The 8,048-nt window shown below is 33.5% G+C and overlaps 1 long non-coding RNA gene across 1 annotated transcript; it reads left to right on the top strand.

Annotated features, from left to right (window-relative positions):
* The first annotated feature begins 3,017 nt into the window (after positions 1 to 3,017).
* On the top strand, positions 3,018 to 7,642 carry LOC119637476. Its single transcript, XR_005247254.1, has 2 exons — positions 3,018 to 6,882; positions 6,968 to 7,642. It is a non-coding gene; the product is annotated as an uncharacterized LOC119637476 (long non-coding RNA).
* The last annotated feature ends 406 nt before the right edge of the window (positions 7,643 to 8,048 follow it).

The following is an 8,048-nucleotide window of genomic DNA, read 5'->3' as shown; positions in this document are numbered from 1 at the left end:
TATTTAACTAAATATGAGCATCATTCCACATGCGTGAAACGCAACTATAGATTCATTGTTTCCGTAATAAATTTTTTTTGCAATTTCTGTAGGCTATAGGATAACGTATATATTGTAACCCATAAATAATGGCAAGATGCACATAATATATTGAAAAGAAACTTAATCCAAATCACAATCAGAAATGTATTTTATTTGCGTTTGTTTTCCGAACCACAGAATGGATGATCCATATATATGTGTGTAGACTTATATATATATATATACATACATATATTTTTTATATCCATCACCGAAGGATGAGAACGTCGTAACGTTTGCAACGCCCAGAAAGAAGCGTCAGAGTATGTATATTATCGACCACCATCATATTCTGAATCGATGTAAGCATGTCCGTCTGTCGGTCTTTATAATGTCTGTTGTAAACGTTCTTCTGGCCGCAAAAATGTAGCTTACAATTTCAAATTTGGTCGAAACGATGGAAATTTCCGGATGAAGGTTGGCGTTGAAAGTGGGATAAATCAAAGAGGAAAAGCCACGCCTACAGTACTACGTGAAGTGACGAGATCTCCATTTTTTAAAAGGAATAAAAAAATGGTCTCAACAACAGATAATTGCGCAAAGACTTGAACGTGAATTCTATGGCTAATGCTATATTACGTGTCCAAAAATGGGAAGAAGTAGTGACGCCTACACAATATTATAATATAATCAAAATTAAATATATTTTCAATGCCTTTATAAGGCACAAGCTTCAAAAACCCCGTAAAGTATATAAAATCTTGGTCATGCTTAAATTTAGAGTGCACCTGTCCGTCTGCCCAACTGTGCAGTATCTGTTTTAAGATTCTCTCGTTCGCAAAAATTTATAAAAGAAGTTGAAAATAACCCAAACCCGTCAAAGGACCTGCCCTACAGTAACCACACGCCTATACAACAAAAACCGTGAACATCTTTGCTTTCCGTATTTTTTTCCTTGTTGCCTATAATAATACAACACATACACTATATAAATTTCTACTGTTATTTTGAAAATTGAAAAAATCAGCCATGCCCATCCAGAGTTACAGAGTTTGATAATTTAGTTGTCCTCTTTTTTTTAGCGTCTTTTAGGGCAAAGCTGATGAGTATAAATGATTTGGTCACGACCGAATATAGTTTTCTTACATGTTTTCTCGTAAGTTTGTCTGAATGTGCACACGGTGTCACCATACATTAGATTTAGTGTTGGAAGCTTTGTAGTTCTTCTGATCTTTTTTTCCCACAATAGAATCTTTATTGTGCACAAGCATTAAAGTATCCTTCAAGCAGCTTTAAGCAGATTACTTGATAAAAGTGCTGTTTTAATATATTAAAGTGCACATGCATAGACACATTGAGACAGATAAATACGCACACACACACACACACATACATTCATACACATAACTTTGAGATAATAATTCAAAGTATCAAAGAGATGAAGAAGATATCAATGTAATAACCTCTAGAAGCCGTAATTAGATTTATTATAAATTTAAGACAATCAAAGAATTATCGATTTAGTTAATAGTTAAAAATAAGTCTACACGGCTATCATAACATAAATGCGTAGTCAAACTTTACCATATTCTGGGAAATTTAATAAAATTTGGAAAAATGGAATTCATTTAAGGATTTTTTGACAGACGCTTGAAGTTTCCCAAAATTATAAAAATAACGGTTTTAGTTATTAGTTTCCCATGCATATGCTTGCATTATTTTATTTATATATTATTTGCGTATTTGCGATAGTTTTTTTTTTCTTTTTTTTGACCAGTTTTAAAAATTTATATATAAAAGTGTTTTTTTTCAAATCTATACGTATCCGTGGATCGATACGTGCATATATATGATCACATTTGGACGTTAAGTAAAAAAGAATGAGTAAGAAAACTACTTTCGTTTCTCTATAGGAAAATCATATCGCTGCAAGGAAATAAATTAAAAAAAGATCCATTACCCTCTGGCGATTAATGTAAACAAAACTGGAAAGAAAGAAGGAAATCTTTTCACTCTCGAAGAAATTTTTATATGCCCGCCATTTTCGGAAACTTATTGAAATGTATAAAAATACATATATATATAAAAGTAAATATGTTGAACATTGACGCTTTTCTCTAACTCCTAGACTTGAAAGTGTGAAGAATTGGATCATAGCACTGCTAAATAATTATTCAATTTTTTAAACCAATATTTGCTGTATCTATACCGCACATTGCTAATGAAAATTTATTGATTTCGTTTTTTTCCAGTAGTTGCACATTCGATAATTGCGAGAAAAGTACAGGACAGGAAAAGGTAGACAAGTCACGTCGAATTCTCATTCCGAAAATACAGAACCGATCGAGAACAGACGCCATTTCAAATATTTCACGCAATCATATAAATATTCTACGTGCTGTGTAATAGCTGGCAACTCTTTACTGGAAATAAAATCCGTCGCATCCATAGCATTGGTTTCGTGTCAAATCAAGCCAGGAAAATCACTTAATATGTTGGCGATTAATAAATAGTGCAGAACTTGAAATGATGCCTCCTCAACCCTTTAATATAAATGCTCCAGATCAGTTAAAGGCTTATTGATAGCTGAGAAAAAAGCTGAAATATTTTATTGCCTGTCATAGACAGTGTAGTGTCTGTCATGTCACTCAGCTCAGTAAATCATCTGTTGTTGATTTGCTAACTCGAAGAAGGATCCTCCAGTAATGAAAGGTCGCGAATAAAGAAAAGATTTTACAGAATTCCTTTTTCATAATTCCTAAAGCTTCATAGGTTTGTCAATGGCGGATGTAATTTTCTTATTATTATTTATGTCATTTGTTTGTGTGAATTCGAGTCGAAGCGAATATGATTGGTTCTCTTCCTCACACTCGTAGAGGTTCAGGTTGATTTTATTTTTGAATTTTCAATTGAAGCTTGCATTACATGAACGTAAACGGTTTGTTTTAACTGATATAATGAGTTGGTTTATAGCATTGCATAGCATAACGTGAAATGCCCTTTACAATATAACGATTTTAGCCAAGTCATTCTGAGATTAAATTCGTACCGCTAAATGGTGGCTTTTAGATTGACCTACGCGCTGTATACAATCGTTTTTTAAAATCCTATTTACAAATTATTTACAGTAACTTCTATTTACAATGTATTTCGTGAACTTGCCCGTTACGCTTGAGCTAACTCGACTCGACTGGCTTTACCTTCCGCAAACACTCTGCTTATAGACTCCTTTGCAAGCAACCTGACTGGGACACTGTTAATTGTTTTTAACCTCTTCGGCAGTCGCCAACGGCGTCGATTCGTGTGAATGTCTCTTTGGTTTTACCCTTTTTAAAATTTGTTCTTTTAGAAGATCGCCTACTTTTTTATGCAGACCCTTTTTTATGAAGTGTGGAATTTCCACAAAGGCACAAAAGAAATATATTTCAACTGTTGTTAAATACATGATATATACAGCAAGTGTTGCTAGATCCTTTAACCTGTAAATGTTGTTCGAAAAGCAAGAAACGTAGACTGTTTAAAAACTTGCTTTGTTCCATGTGATAATCAAGAGCAATTAGTGTTCGATTTGATAGAACAGCAAGCGAGATAATACCGATTTGCTGAACTGTTTGTACGATAATAATGTAATGGGTCCATTTGTCGAAAGTGTTAGTGCACTTATAACTGAGGGTCTGGTCTAACCTAACCTTTACGCGACGAAAAAGAAACAATGGTTTTAGGAAATTATTTTTATTAGAAAAAAAAAAAAAAGAATCAGGGTGACGGGGAAAGAAATGATAATGTTAATCTATGTAATGAATTTTGCTTGACGTTTACGATAAAATTCGGGAAAGCTTTAGTCTCCCTAAAGGCTAACGGAAAAGGGTCGCTGAAGACTGCCTTGACAGGTTTAATTCTGACAAAATGCCAAGTAAAGGGCATCATAAGTGTTGATGGGATCGTCGGATCATGACATTTGACATCAAAACCATTCAATTGGCTTTATAGCGGGACTTTGCAAACCAACGGAAAATGAAATATTCTCGTAAAAATCCCCGAATTGTGCGATTTATGTTATTTATGTTCTCTTGCCATTACGGCGTCATTGTAAGCTTATATATGTTAAGGGCAATAATTGACTTTCTTGCGTACTTTTTGAGCAAGAATCTTAATTAATATTATTAAGCAAACAGCTTATACTCCATCGGTATGTCGTTTCAATGGTTTCAAAACTCAAATGACCACATTATAGAAGATATTTGAACCCAAGTTGGAGCTTTCAAACAAAAATTGAGGATGATGTCGTTAAAGGGAGGATAGCACTGTGAACTTACTTTTTTTGCAAGCTATTACGGCGATATTACCATTTAAAATATGAAAAGAAAAATCGGGTGGATTTTCTAAACCAATTGAATTTCAAAGCAAACCAAGCGCTATCTTCTCTTATTCATTCGCCTGAATCGAAACATATGCGCATATGTAATCATGTGCAATCGCTTAATCGGCCTACCGTGCCAGGAGTCGAACCAGGGCTTCCAACGTAATAGCTACGCATCTTAGCCCTCAAACCCATACCATAGCCATTTATGTGGGTGGAGTTTTACGATGTTAAAGTGAAAGAAAAAGAAATAAGTTTCACGTTGTGATATGTCTAATAAGTAAAGCTGATCCGCATTGCAGTGTAATTTGTTTTAATAAAACTTACAACCTATGAGAAAAGTTAAGTATAATTTTTATACCTAAAAGTTAACCAAGCCTACTCAATATTATAGGACATAAACATTTAATTATGAAAATGTAGTTCTTTTCCTTTTCCATATCCATTACTGAAGGATGGAGTTTGTTTTCTTTTTTCATAATGCATGCGACACTCAAAGGGAAGCTTCAGGGAGCCTATAGAGCCTATGTATATCCTTGATCAGCGTCAAATTTTGAATTGACTAAGCCATGTCTGTCCGCCTGTGCGGTGTTTGTTGTTGGCATTTTCATGGTCTCAAACATGTAGATATCGACTTCAAATTTGGTAGAAAGATTGGATGCTTTTGCGCGCAGGTTAGCATTGAAAATGAGCCAAATTGGTTAGATCAGAAGCCCGCAGTGGAGCATAAAGTAAACGCAAATTGTTTTTTTTTTCACAAAAATTTGCGGACTTTTTTCTCTTTCGAAATTATAAAAGACGAAACACATAATTGTCTGTTTACCTGAAAAAATGGGAAAAATCGGTCACGGCCACACAAAGTTACAAGTGATTAAAATGTTTTTTTTTTTTTTCACTTTTTTGAGGCTTTGTGCTTATTTATCATAAGGCAAACAAGACAGAATGTTTAAAATTATTTTGTGCACTCCTCAAAGGAAGATGTATTGTCTGCCTAATAGTTGGTTAATTCTAAAATGAATAAGGTAGACACCGTGACCTAGTGGGTTAATTTAAAAGTGTTAGTTCCAAATAAAATATCTCGGACGTCACAACGTAGTGAACCAATTTTTTCGTTACGATATCGTTGATAAAGGTATCATATGAAACAACTTGGAGAGCAGGAGGCGAGAAGCTACATGTATTAATTCGAATTTATTAATTGTGGTAGACGTCATTAGTGGATAAATGGTTTATTAAAAATACGGTCGATATGGGTATCAAACGAAAGGAGTTGGAGAGTAGAATGGGAGAAGTTCCGTTAGTTATGAATTAATTATGGTGGACGTTTAATACATAAAGTCTTGGGACGTTTAGACAAAGCCAATTTCTAAGACATTAAAATCTTAAATGGACCAAGCGTTTATGTGGTGGGCACGCGAGCCTCGGCCCCCGCCGAATATTCTTTCCGACTTTTTTAGCCTTTTTAAGTACAACGAAGATTCGAATGCAAATTTTTTATTTGTTGCGCGTACAAAGGAATCCGTACATACATTCATATTACGTAATCTGAAAGTAATAAGCAATGCAATCAGATTTTGAAACTGCATTCTTAAAACTGTTTGGAATTTTCTTGCATATGAAAATCTCCGGTACAAATTTTCGTTCACTAATCGCAGAGCGTTTAAAATATGTTATTGCGTTATAATAAGAGAACATGTCTACAACGTATTTTAAAACAATAAACAATGTTTTTAATGTAACATATCACCGGGGGTTTTTTGAAGAAATTATTGCTCTACTTGTGGTCGAAAATTGAAGGAAATACGATTTTTCACTTAAATACTCGCCAATTACATAAAAATCAATATTCTTGAAGCCTCCCCCGAACTTCTTTCGTTTTAGATTTTTGTTTTCTCTCACGCTCATATTTCCTCAAGTTACATTGCTTGCCGCAGCGCTCTTGATATTGCAGATTGCTCGCAAAACAATCTTTTTTCTTTTAATACTTAAATATTTGTTTAATAATCCCCGCGAATATTATTATCCCTGTCTTGTTTTCTTCGATCTGAAGAGTGGTGCAGAGTGGCGAACTGTTTTATAGCTCCCCGCTTTTATCTTAAGCAATGCAAATGAAATTTCACTAATATGTAATATTGAATGTTTGTGGCCTCGTGTGCTGAACCTTATGAGTAATGAGCAGTCAATATCAAATTTTTAGCTTTTGAGAATGTAGATGTCCTCAGTTCATGTTGTCCTGCGGGAATGTTCTTTAATCGATTTGATCTATTTTCCTTATCAAATACTAACAAGACACAGAACACTGTTTTTACTGAGTTTGAAAATAAATTCTTGTTTTTTGCGGTCGGCAGAAGGATCATTACAGCCTGTTCAAAAGACAGAAGCCCATGGACAGATTTGCGTAAATCAAACCAGAATTTGACACACACATCATGAATATATATACACATTCGGTGATGGGTATAGAAATCGGAAAAGCAATTCAAAACTATTTTGAGGAAAAGGTTATTAAAAATGTTCTCTTCAATTTTGAGTTAAGTGGTACGAAGGGCTCCATCCTTGAATAATTGAAGGTAGGGAGAGAAAAAGGTTATTAAAAATGTTCTCTTCAATTTTGAGTTAAGTGGTACGAAGGGCTCCATCCTTGAATAATTGAAGGTAGGTAAGAATCGCAATTACCAAGTCAGTGTTCGCGTATTCAAATCCCAGTCCGGTAGAGCATTGATAAGTGCTCAGTCAAAATGAGTGTACATATGAGCATACGATCCGTGCTGAGCTTCTTAATAAACATATTTTTATATTTAATTCCGTGTAGTAGTTCTTTTGCACAATGTTTCATATCAACTTGGAAACCTAGAGCGATTTTTCCAAAAATATATTCCTACATCAAATAAAAATTTGCAACTATGTATTTGCGAATATGCTTACATAAGTAGTGCATACTTGAAGAGGTCAAAAGCAATAGTACTTAAACAATTGGAAAGGTACGGGCCGATATCTGTTTGGTATTCCGCTTACTTGCTCAATACAATTTTATTTACCTATTTATTATATAAAAACACTTTTTCATTTCCTTTCATTTCTTTTGCACTTAGCCCTTATGCTTTAGTATGTGTATCGTACTATCTGCGATCTATTTCTTTTAATTCTCTATTGAATAATTAATAAATTACATTTGGATGCAAGAATTGTTTAAGTTTAGATTGTGTCTAAGTATCGAGTGAACGGACAGACTGTTATTTTTTACTTAAGTAAATAATAAAAGGAAATTTATATTTAATTAAAATTGTTTAATTTATTTTTAGTTGAAGTTTTCATAAACATTTTTTTTTTTTTTTTTTTTTGCTAATTTTTCTACATTGCATTTATTTTTATTTTACAGTCGATTTTTCTGTAATGACGCTCAAGAAAGCTTGACCTTAATATTAAATATTCATTTAGTCTTTTTTTTTTTTTTTTTTTTTTTTTTTTTTTGTATTTTCTTACAGCATTGAAATAACACTCATCGTACATATGTTTAGGTATTAATGCAATTTAAAGAAAACAGAAGAAAAGTGTATTTACTTCTGCTGCAAGTATCATTCACACAGTTGGTACACTTAGCACTTGAAATAGATATGTATGCACAAATGCAGATACGTTTGTACATTTGAAAGCGGTAGTCGTAGAA

Source organism: Glossina fuscipes, unplaced genomic scaffold (genome assembly GCF_014805625.2).
Source record: "Glossina fuscipes isolate IAEA_lab_2018 unplaced genomic scaffold, Yale_Gfus_2 59, whole genome shotgun sequence".
In the NCBI taxonomy this organism is placed as follows: Eukaryota; Metazoa; Arthropoda; class Insecta; order Diptera; family Glossinidae; genus Glossina; species Glossina fuscipes.
Note: the sequence above shows the minus strand (reverse complement) of the source record. Positions and strands in the feature narration are given on the sequence as shown.